The sequence below is a fragment of the Talpa occidentalis genome, unplaced genomic scaffold (genome assembly GCF_014898055.3).
Source record: "Talpa occidentalis isolate TD23 unplaced genomic scaffold, MPIMG_talOcc4v2.1 talOcc4.9, whole genome shotgun sequence".
Classification (NCBI taxonomy): domain Eukaryota; kingdom Metazoa; phylum Chordata; class Mammalia; order Eulipotyphla; family Talpidae; genus Talpa; species Talpa occidentalis.
The window spans coordinates 110,832,974-110,846,804 of NW_023605305.1; the positions used below are offsets into that span (position 1 = coordinate 110,832,974).

Below are 13,831 nucleotides of genomic sequence, written 5' to 3' on the forward strand. Positions count from 1 at the left end.
AAGTGCAGGATCCCAGGATCCCAGACAGACGCACTCTCTGGGCGGGGCGTAGGGATCTGTGAGTCTGAAGGTGATTCCCTTGCACATCAGCCTCTGGGCGCCAGCACCTTAGTCATCCTCGTCTCTGCTTTCCTTGGGCCAATTGGGCGGCCCCTGTACCCTGTGTGTGGCGGGGACTGGCTGGCCTTGCAGCGGGTGAGTTATTGAATAGAAACCATTTTTATGTAAATTCCAGCATGTGCTATATCCATGGCTTGACTTACATTCTTGCTTAATTTAGTTTGACTGCTTTTGTTTTTATTTAGTGATACATTATTCCACAAGAGTCCTTTTGAGAGTGTGAGCAAGGGTGCCCCGTTTTTGACCTTGACCACTGGAAGGGGAGGGGGACCCCTCGAATGAGGAGGAACAGGAGGACAAGCTTGCAGAGGATGTGGGCTTCGGATTAGTCTTAGGCATGTTTGCTTGGACTAGATTAAGGCTAAACTAGTTTGCATGAAAATTAAAATAGAAGATTTACTTTGCAGTGTTTCTGAAAACAAATTTGCTTGTGCTCTTCCCTTTATTTTTTTCTCTGACTACTTTTACATTTCTCTTTGTTACTGGTTTTGAGCAATTTGTCTTGATGAGTTTGGGTGTCATTTTACTCATGTCTTTATTTTATTTTATTTTATTTATTTTTTAAAGATTTATTTTATTTATACAAGAACTGGGGTACAGGTCAGATGTGTGGGAGGGTGAGAGGGTTCACTGAAAATAGAGTGGGGAGCAGAACAGTATTGACTGAAATACACTGCTGAGGGGAACAGTGGGCGAGTCAGGAGAGGTCTGCTGGCCATGTGAGTTGCTCTGAGGCTGGCGGGGATTAAACCAGCACTGCAGAGGCTGCGGACAGCTTCACAGAGCTGCACTCAACCCGCTGCACCACCAGGGAGGTCCTGTCTTTTTTTTAAAGATTTATTTTTATTTATTTATGCATATAAGAACTGGGGTGAAGGCCAGAGGTGCGATAGGGATTCACCAGAGACAGAGTGGGGAGCAGATCCACTGAAATACACTCCTGAGGGTGAGTCAGGAGAGGTCTGCTGTGCCTGGCTGGGGATTGAACTCATGGCGCAGTGGCTGGCAATAACTTGATAACGCTGAGACTTAACCCCTGCACCACCAGGGAGGCCCTACTCATGTTTCTTGTGCTTGGAGTTGAGATTCTTCCACCTGAGAATTTATCATTTTCACCATATTCGAAATATTGTAGGCCACTATTCAGGTATTTTCTCTCCCCCTCCTGGAGTCTCCTATACGTGTATCATGCCGCTTAATTTGTCCATAACTTACTGAGAGTTTACTTTTATTTTTAATTCTTTTTTTTTCTCATGTTTCCTTTTGGACAGTTTCCATTGCTATTTTTAAGTTCACTAATTTTTCTGACAATGTCTAATTATTAGTTAATCCTCTTTTTATTTCATCTTGAGAAGCTCAACTTGGATTATTTTTTATCTATTTCTCTGCTTATCCTATTTAATGTTCCCGCTAGCTTTTTGACATATGAAATACAGTTAAAATGATTGTTTTGGTGTCTATTTAAACTAATTCTATCACCTGTGCTAGTTCTGCTGCATTTCAGATAGATTTTCCTTCTCGTTTGGGCTATGTTCTGCTTCTCACAGGTTTGATGAGTCTTTACAGGATCCCAGTCATTGTACATATACTTTGTAGGATGCTGGAAACGTGCACGTTCCAAAACAATCTCAAAATTTGTTCTAGAACACAAAGTACTTGGAAACAGTTTGACACTCCAGTCCTGCTTTAAAGCTTTGTTTGGCCTAACCAGGGGACACTTAACTTAGGACTTACCCCGCCCCCCCGCCCTCACCCCCCACCCCACACAATGCCCTGTGGATTATGAGGTTTTCCAGCCCAACTGGTTATAACAGCCACTGTTTACTTTTCTGTGTGAGTTCTAGATATTTTTCTCTCTTATCTATTCAGAGCCTTCTTTCCTCACACACAGGTGTGAACTGAGTAGGTCTCAGTTGAATACCTGAGGAAGCCTCTCTGTTTTCCTGGACTTCCTCATCCCTCAGCTATCTCATATCTTGGCCTCCTCCAAGGTAAGATGGCAACTGGGTTCTGCCTGGTCCCAAGTTGAGAAAATCGCAGTGATCACCCAGTTTGTCTCCTGTGTGTTAGGGTTCACTATCTTTGGTTGCTCACCAGGTCCTTGAATCCTGTTGATTCATATTTTTTCTCTGAATTTAATTGTTATTTTGTGTGAGAAGGCAAATCTGACTGTTACTCCACCTCAACGATGATGCTTTTAAAAGCATTTAAAACAAAATACCTATTTGAAAATTTTATTTTCGAACTCAAAATGTAAAAACAACATTAAGCTCAGAATGTAAAGTCTTTAATAGCTAAAAGAAAAATTTTGTTATAACAGGAAATTTCTGATTTTTCTTCCAGATTTTCACCTGGGTGATGAGGGTTGCGGGGGGTGGGGATCACAAATAATACTGCAAAAGATGATTTTTTAAGGGAAAAGTAGAAAGAAAGAAAAGTGGTAGTGAATGGGTAGGCAGCAGTCATTAACCAGAGAAGGGGGAATAAAGAAGAAATAAAAAGAAATCCACCTTGTTATCTATGACCAGGATGGTAGAAAAGTTCTGGCTGGGAACCAGAAAACCTGGGTTTAGCCTCAATCTTGTGACCTGGCAAAAGTCACTCACTCCCTGTGAGTTTTTGTAAAACATCTACTTTAAGGGCCTCCCTGGTGGTGCAAGGGGTTAAGCACAGCACAATGAAGCCATCTGCAGCCTCTGAAGCATGAGTTTGATCCCTGCCAGGTTGCTGACCCACATGGTGCAGCAGACCTTTCCTGTCTCTGCACTGCTCCCCTTGTAACAGGGTGGTCCCCAGGAAAGGGGGAGGTTCCAGGTTCCCTGCCCCACCCAAGGAAGGGTGGAGCTGAGCAGGAAGAGGAGAAGCTGCAGAAGAGACTGAGGAAGGAGGCAGGATGGAGCCTAGAGACATGTGAGAAAGCTGCGCTTGTCTTTTGGTCGTGGACTGGGTGACACAGATGTGGGTGAGACCCGTGGGGAGGTGACCATGGCAGCTTTTATCTTGATGTTGATTTTGCTCTTTTCCTTCTGGGCTTGTTTGGTTGTTTCTGACCCTTTTCTGTGGGTCCCCACTGGAAGATGCTTTAGACTTGTGGCAGGCTTTGGGGCCTTGCTCTGGGCCGATCCCATATGGATGGAGTTTTACCCACGAGGGGACGGGTCACTTTGGGTGCTTCATTTAGAAACTAGACTCTTTGCCTTACCTGTATTGTTTCCTAGTTTTTATTAAAGTTCCTTCCCATTAAAGTCTCATATGTTTTGTGTTGATGCGGTGGATGGCAGAACCCATTTAGAATAGACAATAGGCAGGTTTGTGGGGTTTGGGCTGCCCCTCTCCTTGTCCTATAACACCCTCAGCAGTGTATTTTAGTGAGTTTGCCTGTTCTGTTCCCTACTCTGTCTCTGGTGAACCCTCTCCCCCCCACCTCTGGCCTATACCCCTGTTCTTGTATGCATAAATAAATAAATCTTTAAAAAAATCTGCTTTAAGTGTTAGAAGGAAAATATTGTTAAATAAGATAACAAATAAGCCAGCCCCTTACAATGCTTAATGTATGATAAACACAACATCTACCCATTCCTTCTCTCTGATCATTTCTATGGTTCTCAAGCCAGCAAAGTTTCTATAGAAACTCATTTTGAAATGTAGGGTTGATATTATTGAGGGTGATAGGCCAACAGATCATGAAGCACCCCAACCCTGCAGGCCCACACGGGGGAGCACGGGGTCACTGGGGAGGCAGAGCGAGTGGGAGCAAAGCATGAACAAGAACCTTTATTGTTTCTTCTGAGAAGGAACAGGCAAGGCAGGGTGAGCTGGCTCAGGACTGGCTAGTTTGAATAATTTCAACAGATTATGGGGTGCAGGGGTTGTCTCTACTTGCCTAGTACCTGGCCCCAGGTGATTAGCGCAGGTGATAGTGCCCCTGAGTGAGGGGGAGCTGATAAGGGGTGTAGATGAGGTGTGGGCTCTGGATTGGTTGGTTGGCGCATGAAGAACCTACTCGCAGGTGAGTCCTGACTGTTTCTAGGAATTAACTAGCCCTGGGAGGGGCAATCTCTTCAAGGGCAGCAAGAAGCCAGGTGTCAAAGTCGCCGAAATACAGAAAATAAAGACAGGCATGATTACCATAAACCCTGATCACTAAGATGGATTAATTAATATTGCCCTATTGAACCCCAGCTTGCCCCTCCCCATCTGCACCAGCATGGGGACCATTTGTACCTCCCAGGGGAGAGTGACACTGCCTGTAGACAGAATCCAGGCCTCCTTCATGCTGCTTCCTCCCCCACAGCCAGGGAATCCTGAGCTCAGGCCAGCAGTGCCCGAGGCGGGTGCACCCTCAGGAAATAATGCCACTTGGTGTCAGTCCAAGTAATTAGCTTAACGCAGGATGTGGGGTGTTATTCAAGTGTTTCTCATAAATAGGTAATGAATTATGATGATGACTCCACGGATCAAAAACAACATGAACACGGCAGCTTCCAGAGCCCAGAAGGTTTGATGAACCAGGCTGGTCTGGGACAGCCTTGAGCGAGATGTTCTGCTTGGCCTGGCAGGAGGAATATGAGCCGAAGGTCATGGGCACTGACTGGCGTCTTCATCAGGCTCCTGGCCCCTGCTCTCAATCTTCTCACTGATAACAGGCTGCTGAAGTGCAGGGGTGACTGCAGGCTTGGCAGGATCTGCCTTTGGGATCTCAGCTCTGCCTGCCACTGTGCTCCCTCCCAGCCCCCAGGGATAAGGATCAGAGCTTGGGCGTGGGCGCTGCCTGCCCGGGCCTGCAGGGCAGCGCGAGACTCCAGGCCCTGCTGGACCAGGGTGAGTGCGCTGGGTCTGTGGGCTGTGACTGCTTGTTCAGGCCCTGTGGGCCGGTGGCTTTACATAGAGTACATCTGCTTGCTTGTGCACAGGTTACACTCCCAAAGCCAATAAAACCATTTAATAGAAGATCCCACCACTTCAACTGCTTTTTCAGGTTTTTCCTGAAACTAACCCATCCTCACCTCAAACTCAACTCATCACAGATAAAAATTGTCACCAGAGACTTTAAGGAGTGCTGTATCTGGGATCCCTGGGGGGGCTTGAGGGTGCTCAGCCCATTAAAATTGCTTGCACACTACAGAAAGCTGCGTGGAGGATCCTGAAAACACGAAAAATGCATCTACCAAGGATCCAGCAATTCCATTTCTGGGAATATACCAAAGGCCACAAAAACCCTAATTCGAAGGGAAAATTGCACCCCTATGTTTATTGCAGCAATATTTACAATAGCTAAGACATGGAAACAACCTAAATGCCCCAAACAGATGAATGGATCAAGAAGCTGTGGTTTATAGACATAGTGGAATACTACTCAGCCATCAAAAAAGATAAACTCATGCCATATGTGGCAACATGCCCTTTCGAGGGCACTCGAAAGGGTTATGCTAAGTGAAATATCTCAGAAGGATAAAGAAAAACATCTGGTGGTCTCAAAAATAGGGGAAATATAGGGAAATCAAACAAAGGATCAGGAAAAAAACAAAACTTGTGGACAAACCATAGATCTGAGGCAATCAGTGGGAAGAGCGCAAGGGACTGTGGTGATGGTCACGGGTGCCACAGTAGTGGGAGTATTACGGGGAATACACATGAGGGGAATAATCAAATATTGTATAAAAATGAACAACAATGTAAGAAAAAATATTGGCAAGAAGTTAAAAATGTATTTTTCTGTGGTTTCATCCGGGGGCAATCAGATCCTCAAAGGGAGTTAGTGAAGTCGCCCAACACTTCTCTCTGTCCGACTCCACCTCCTGCTTCTCTCCCAGCTTCTTGCTTCTTCCCAAGAACGCTGAGGCCCTTGACCTCCAAGCCCATCTTTACGAGCCTATATGAGGCTCGCCCATCCACCTTTGCAAGGTATATCCTTCCCCTGTCCTCAACTTACCTCGTCTTCCTTACATTTTGAACCTTTCTCTGGCTTCTTCTCCCCGATGCATAAACAGGCTTCAGATGTTCTATGTGAAGAATTAAAAAAAAACACCGTGACCTGTCTCCTCTCTACTCACATGGTCTGAAGGCTTCTACCTGCCTCCTGCTCATGTCCCCACTGCATTCTCGAGCGCATGTAATGTGTGGAGTCGTGAAACCTATGCCCATCATCTTTCTTTTCCCAAGTTCTAACCTGCACTGCCGGAGGGCAGTGCCGCTGATGATTCAGAGATGGGCTCTGTGGTCAGCCAGCCCGGGCTCGAAGCCCGGCCCCGCCTGCTAGCGGCTGTGTGAGCTCTGGCGCCTTTTAAGCCTTTCTGTGCCTGAGTTTCCTTTTCTATAAAACTTGGGGCAACACAGTAGCTCCATCCGGGGCCATGGCGAGCAGTAACTATAGACATAAGTATAGGCACATCAGATGGTTAGCTCGCTGCCTGGCACATCACAAATGCTCAACAAATGGAACTTTTTATTGCATGAACCTGCACTTTCCAAAGCACCGTCACGCAACGTGCCCAAAATGAAACTTACCTTTTACTCCTTGAACTTCTCCCTCCTGGCCCCCCATTTGTGATTGAGATTTGCTTCTGACAGCTGCAGTAACTCAGGCCCATGCCTCACTTAGTGGCCCCCGGGTGTCCCCAGTCTCCCATTTAGTCTTTGTGCCTTCATGCTTTCCTCCCACGAAGCCTCCCGCCACACTGCACGGTCTGCTCATTGTATTCCTCTCCACAAAAACTCTCCAATGGCTTCCCGCTGCTACCAGATGAACTGCAAATTTCTAAGGTCCTCTGAGCTCTGGCCTCTGCCCCTCTCTTCCAGGCTCAGGGGCACCCCCTGTACCTATCCCCGTCCAGCCTCCTCCCTATGCCGTCCCCACACTGGGCTGCTGGCAGTGCCTGGGAATCACATGGCAACACTCTGGCCTGCTCGCCCTCCCTTGCTGCCTGTCCCGCAGACCTGCCCTCTGCTGCAGATGCAGGCCGGCCCCGCACCTCCCGCAGGCCCAGAGAGACGAGACGTCCAGCCCTGAGCACGGCCACCAGACACAGCTCCCGACACCCTCTGTCACACTCCGTGCCTTTGCCCCGAGGCTCCTCTCTCTTATCTGCCAAATGCTCATCCTTCAAGTTCTGTTTCCAGGGTCATGGCCTCGCCGCGCTCCTTCTGCAGGCCGAGCTGGCCCTTCTCTCCCTGCACCCCCACCGTGTTCTGTTCTGTCTCCTGGGACACAACACCCTACTATTCCCACGCATGGCTTTAAGTCACAGCCCTACCCAACAGCCTGAGCTCCTCCGGGGGTGGGCACACCCCACTGGCGGCCCAATGCCTGCCCGGCTTAGTTTACTCCGGTGCACTGGTGACCATCTGACATACTACACACGTCACTAAGCTGAAAGGTGACACACCTGGGAGAAAGGAGATGACCTGGTTGGTGGGTCCTTACACACTTGTAAGTGCAGGACATGACCCCAAAGCAGACACATGGAGAAAAACAACAATCAAAAGGATTTATTTACATAGGGAGTGAGAAAGAGAGAAGAGAGGAGAGGAGAGGGCAGAGGAGGAGAGAGCAGAGAAAAGAGAATTTATAGGCTGGCATGTAGCCAAACGCCATCTGTCCTACCCCAGATAGCATCCACTGAGCAAATGCCAAGTACCAAGCCAAAGCTACACGTGGCAAGCTGGGGCTCCTTTACTCACACCCTTCTCTGGGGTGGGCCAGCTGCGGAAGTGCCAGTCCCACCCTGCTTGCTATCAGCGCCCTGCTCAGGAGAGCAGGGGGTAAAGCCTGGACCCCTAGACCACCCACCCTTCGCCCCCGACTATGAGCACCACCTGATAGGCAGAAGCTACTCCTCGCTTACTCCTTTTACACTTTCCCAATTTCAGTTATTGTCACCATTCCGAGGGTGATGAAAGTCAGATGTGTGGATGCTGGGGTGCGGCCACAGAAGATGGTTTTCTCTGGGGGTGCAGTATATTCAAAGGAAATAGCAATGAGCCACAAGGCACTGTCATTGCACAATGTGGCAAAGTTCGCCATTTGTGAAAAATAGTCTAAGCCACAAGAGAAAAAAATCTCAAAAATGGTTAAGGGAGACTATTATTAAAATCATTTTCTCTCCACCTTCATGCCAATTCTATGCAGCAATACAACAAAATGCATTTGTAAACTAAACCAAATTCTAATCTATTTGATCTATTTTTGCATAAACTCATAGGACAGAATGACCAAGTCAAATTTCTGTTAGCTTTGCTGGAATTTTCTGTAAGGGTCTTAGATTGAGCTCTCAGCATTGGGCCTGTCCAGACCTGGGGTGTCAGGCTATGGGGTGAGCTCAACAACAGCAGCATTCACACCTTGGGTAGATTTCCTCTGCTGCAGGTTCTCAATGCTTTTCTCTCTGCTCCCTTTACCCCCACCCAACAACGGAGATGAGCTTTCCTCCCATCCCAGAAAGTCTCTGGAACTCTGCAGGGCAAGGTGGCAGGCCCTCCCTGATTCTGCTCAATCTCAACTCCCAGACTTTTGACTGTGACCTTCCAATCACTCATTTGTCTGTCTTTCTCTACACTAGAAATATCAACTCCTTGTTCAGATGTCTCCCCCCAGAGTCCAGCATAGTGCCTGGCACACATTAAGTGCTCAATAAATATCTGTTGAATAAATTGTTGAATTTTTGTGCAATGTTATACTATCTTTGCTTACATCATGTTCCTAAGGCATTGTCTGGCTCAGAGTAGGTACTAAGGATATGTTTTTGAACGGATAATTACTCTATCGTGTTGCTAGATTGTTTTAAAAATTTCTTTTTAAAAAGTGTGAGATTCATAGTTCTCTACTTTTTCATTGAAGCCTTCAGTTTTGAATCCTCTATGTCTCAGCACGAGCCTCTATGTTGAGCCCAGCTGCTCAGCCCACTGCCCAGACTTTTTTCCAGGCACTGCTCTTTCCAGACTCCTGCCCCATGTTAGGAATTATTTAGCACTGGCTAGGTAAGTCACTGCTCCCTACCGCCTCCTCCTGTCTCTTTCCTTAAATCGGGGCAAGCCCACCCTTCGTCGGGAAGCTTCCCCTGACCTCCTAGGTCCTGGAACTCTTAGTGGCCACTATCTTAGTCCCATGTCATTGGCATCATTAACCAATGAACAGACACTACACATTTCTAGACCTTATAGAAAGTGCTCTTTTAAAGAACCACCACTTACTGAATATTTCAAACATTATAGATGGAAATATTTCTATTATTTTATTTCACATCTTTCCCATTTTCTTAAAAAGAGTACTGTACACAGAACATCCATCTCACTTACATCCAGGGTCATGTCTGTGGACAAGAGTCTTCTGTGACCAGGCAGTGTGCCAAGAGCAGTAGCTGGTGAAATGAAGGGCATGAGGCTTGAGACACAACAATCTTCACAGTGACCTCTTTCCCCGGGGCCTCCTGAAGTCACCTCCTGTTTCTCTTTTAATGTGTGTCTAATCTATAGTGGTTTTGGGAATAGCTGGTGAAGCTATTAGAAATGTTTGTAAGCTAGGTGTGGGAGAGTTAAGTGAGGGCATGGAAGAGTCTCTTGTTTGTAAGTCTATTCACTCTAAACATGGATTTGGTAAAATCTGTTTTGTTGACTAGACTTTCTCTTTTTTGGATATATTCAGAATTCTTGAGACCTGCATAAGTGACTTCTGAAAAAGTGTTCTTGTAAGTGCTTTGAACTACCTATTCTCTGGTTGTTAACCACTGATTGGTGCATATTCATAACTTTTCAACTGCGTTCTTCACAGGATATTAACTTTTCAAGATAATAGGGTATTTTAGTCATTCAATCATTTGCTAAGTATTTTTGAAAGCAACTTATCATGTGGAAAGTCTTCTGGTTAGAAAACAGACATCTAAGGTATGGAATTTGCTTATTTTTAAGGGATAGATACAAATCACTGTTAGAAAGAAAGAGGTGGGCATTATCAATGCAGAGCCCTATGGGAATTCAAATGTGGGGGCTGTTGTCTGGTGATGAGAACTGGGAAACTGCAATACATGCCACTTGAATTAGATCTTGGTAGACCGAAAGAATTTTAGTGGGTTGTACTAGGGTTTGGGAAAGCTAAGAGTAAGGACAGGAGAAGGGAGAAATATGTGCATAAATTTGTGAAATGTACAGTTATGCTGCATTCTTGAGAAGACCCAATACATAGGACCCCCATTCTCCAAGTGAATCTGGAACAAGTGGATTAGAGAGGCAAATAAGTGGCAGATGGAGCCGACGTCATTACCTCTATCACTGATCGAGGCTAAGCTGGAGAATTCTACTTTAGGCAGCGCTGAGTAAGCCTGCTAACTGAGCCCCGGAAGAGGGCTGACCCACTTTGTGACAGATAAAGGGCGCCACGGCCGGCCTCCAGGTAACAAAGGCCACCCACGAGGTCCTGAGCGTTTTCCAACACTTCTTACCTTCTAAATTCGAATACTTGGCATTGTTGGATGAAACTGAACAGTAGATGGCATTTACAAGTGAATTTATTATCTTAAAATAGAGCTTATTTTGCACTACCCCTCTTTCCCACATATGCTAAGCTAGCTAGACATAACAAACTAAAGTGAATTAAAATCACTTTCCAATGAAAATTCATTGAGAATCTGTATTATCACACGGAGGCTATTCAGGAGCATTATAACCAGAAATGGAAATCATTGCCTAGTTTAACTGCGAAAGGTCTACATTTTAAAGATGAAAGGATCTACATTTTTATAAAGCTGCAACTGCACATCGATTCGGGTGGAGAGACACGGGGTTTTAACCTTAGGAGGCTGGCTGCCCTCCCGAGACAGGTGAGAGGCTGCAGGTGGGGTGAGACGTCTTGGATGCACAGCAGCAACGGAGCTTGCTGGGGACTGGGGGGCAGGGGTGAAGATGGGTTATGGCCTTATTGTGTCCTCTGAAGAGTGATGGGAGAGAGAATGTGGGTGAAGTGGGATGGAGAAGAGTTGGTGGGGAGAGTGAGGGATTTGAGGGCTCAGGTTCCCTAACTAAGGCTAGCTCAGAGCAGGGGGAGGTTTCCCCACCCCAACTGCCCACAGTTCCCCATCATACACCCCTCCACTTGAGGACTCTGCCGCGTAAGCAGCTTTGGGTCCCAACCAGATTCCAGACACTTCATAGAAGACAAATTATTTATATAGTCACAGGCTACATTCCATAACCCTTCCCACACTCCTGCAAGGCCTGCCTTACCACCTCCTGCATTTTTCTGACAGGACAGACTCAGAAACCACCTAAGTCAGGACTGGAACCCAGGGCCACCCGCTTCCAGAGATGTGCCCTTCCAGCAGTCTCTAAGAGACTGAGTTTGGCCCCTGGCCAGGAGCTCTGCCTGTCCTGCAGCCATGACCGCTGCTCCCTCCGGCCCTGCGGTTAAGGGGAGCAAGAGGAACCCCAAGGGGGGGGTCATTTCCTGGGCTGTACGTGAGTTTAAATTGGGGTGTGCGCCTTTGTTGAGGTGTGTAAGTGGCTATTTGTGGAGCAGTTCTTGACACGAGCGTATGAGTGTGCACGAGTGTGTGCGCGCGCGTGGGGCAGGAGGCCGGTGATGGGTCAGTCCCCGGGTCCCTCGCGTTTGTGTGCTGGGGTTCTGGACAGGGCAGACGGGCTTGGATGTGTGTGTGGCTGTGAGAGTGAGCCTGGGGGTGCAGCAGGTCGGGGTGCTGGATGCGCGGCATTCCTGGCCACGTGTTGACTGCGCGTGGAGGAGCGCGTGTGAGTGGCCAGTCCCGAGGGGTGTGCGCGCGCGGGGGCTGGGGTTCGGGGCGCGGGGCGCCTTGGGGCGGGGTGCAGCCGCCCCGCCTCCGCGGCAGGTGGGCCGGGCCCGCGGCGGGGCCGGCAGCGCTCGCAGCTCTTGGCTCGCGGCCGCGCCGGGCTCGCGGGGCTGGGCCGGGGCTGCGGGGCGGCGCCGGGACAGGAAGCGGAAAGCGGCAGCGCGCGGCGGCGGGGCTCTGCCTCTCCCCGAGCCCAGCGCAGGCCGCAGCGCCGGGGCCGCTCGAGCCGAGACCGCGGCCGCGGAGCCCGCAGGGCCGGCGCGGAGGTGAGTCCCGCGGGAGGCCGGGCGCGCGGGGCGGCGGGCGCACCCCGGCGGGCGCCGCCCCACCCGCGCCCCTCCAGCCCCGCGCCCCGACCCCGGCCCTGCGCCCGCCCCTGGCCAGGAGCCCCCTCCCGTCCTACGGCCCGCGCCCCGCCCGTGCTCGCCGGGACCCCGCGCCTCCCCGTGCCCGCGAGGTGCGCCCTGCTCGGCCGCCCCGCGCTCCCCGCCGCGCCCTGCTCCCCGGGTCCCGGCGCTCCCTCCCGGCGCCTCGCGCGCCCCCGGCGCCCCTGCCTGCGCTGCGGGGTGCGCCCCGGGAGTCCGCCTCCGGCCGGCCGGCGGGGAGCGGCTGTGCGCGCCCGGGGGCGCGCGGCGGCTGAGTCGGTCGCGGGGACCCGGGACCCGCCGTCCTGCGCTCCCCGGCGCCGGGCGCAGCGCGGTGCCCGCTCCGCCGCGGGGCGCGACCTGCTCTCCGCGGGCGCCGGGGCCGCCGGCCTCGGCCTGAAGCGCGCGCGGAGCCGGCCCGGGCGCCCACCCCGCGGGCAGCTCCGGCCGGCCCCGGAGGCCTGGGGCGAGCCCGCCGCGCCCGCCGGAGCGCAACAGGCAGGTAGGAGTTTACTTTCAAAACCGCCGGGAGCAGCAGGACGCGGCCGGCGCGCCTCTGCCCAGGGCGCCGGGTCCAGCAGGCTCGCCGCGCCCGGGCAGCCTTCGCCATGGGCAGGACCGCCTTTCCTCCTGCGGTCGCTGAGCCCCCGGAGAAGTGTGAAGCTTTAGAAACATTTCAACGCGTCGGGAGTGGGGCGGAGCCGCGGCCTGGCTCCCGGAGATGAGCTGGTGGGGCTGGTGCGGAGAAATCTGGGGCTCAGTGTTGCCATCTCCTCCCCAGGTGCTGCGCCCGGGTTCCGAGCTCCCGCGGCTGCTGGGGAAGCGGTGAGAGGGTTTTATGGGGATGATCTGCTCGTATGGCTGGATGTGCATTTTGTGAAACGCTTTGGATGGGCTGTGGTTGGGAAATGCAAGTATTTGTAGGCACTTATTCCAAAAGCTAGAAGCTGTACAGGATCTGGCATTTGCACGGATCTGTTTATAAGTTTTATGGGGTTGCTGGAAAATATTATAACTTGTGTCACCCATCAACAATGCTTAACTAGCATTCTCCTTCCAGGGGGAGGCTTGTTTGATTACACAGCTCTTGGGCTGTTTAAATGAGATGGCAGAAACTGTCTGAATCCAGGGAGTCGTAATTAGTCATTTTATGTAACCACTAATTAGAGTTTTTAGAGTGGAATTAAATCGATGTGATATAGTCGGGGCTTTGATTTGTGGGAGGAAACTGTTTTATTCTAAAGTTGACAGAAGTAACACTCTTCACCCACCCCTGAGCTTTGAGCATTCCTAAACTTTGCTGTCTGTCGGTATAATTAGTGCTAACATCTAGTGCGAACTTTTTCCTGTTACAGTGTTGGCAGTGTGACTTGATTGAGATTTAATTTGTGAGTAAAATAGGAGAATAATTTGGGGAAGGCAGATTTGTAAGGTCTGCTTGCTAAGACATTTTTATTGTCTTATGTATTTAAGCAATAGGATTAAACCATCGAGTTTCCTTACCAAGAGCAATTGCATGGAGCCCTTGAAGAGCAGACAGGTGTTGAGGGA

The 13,831-nt window shown here is 50.0% G+C and overlaps 1 protein-coding gene across 3 annotated transcripts in view; it reads left to right on the forward strand.

Annotated features, from left to right (window-relative positions):
- The window catches only part of VANGL1 (VANGL planar cell polarity protein 1), a 158,684-nt gene that overhangs the window by 32,424 nt on the left and 112,429 nt on the right, over positions 1-13,831 (forward strand). The window contains exon 1 of one of the 3 annotated variants that reach the window (XM_037501354.1): positions 12,072-12,181. The exons of 1 other annotated variant lie outside the window; for it this stretch is intronic. The gene's annotated coding sequence lies outside the window, so the exon portion shown is untranslated. Of the gene's footprint in view, positions 1-12,071; positions 12,182-13,831 lie in introns of those variants that run through there. One more of the 3 variants, XM_054691751.1, reaches the window with a different exon arrangement.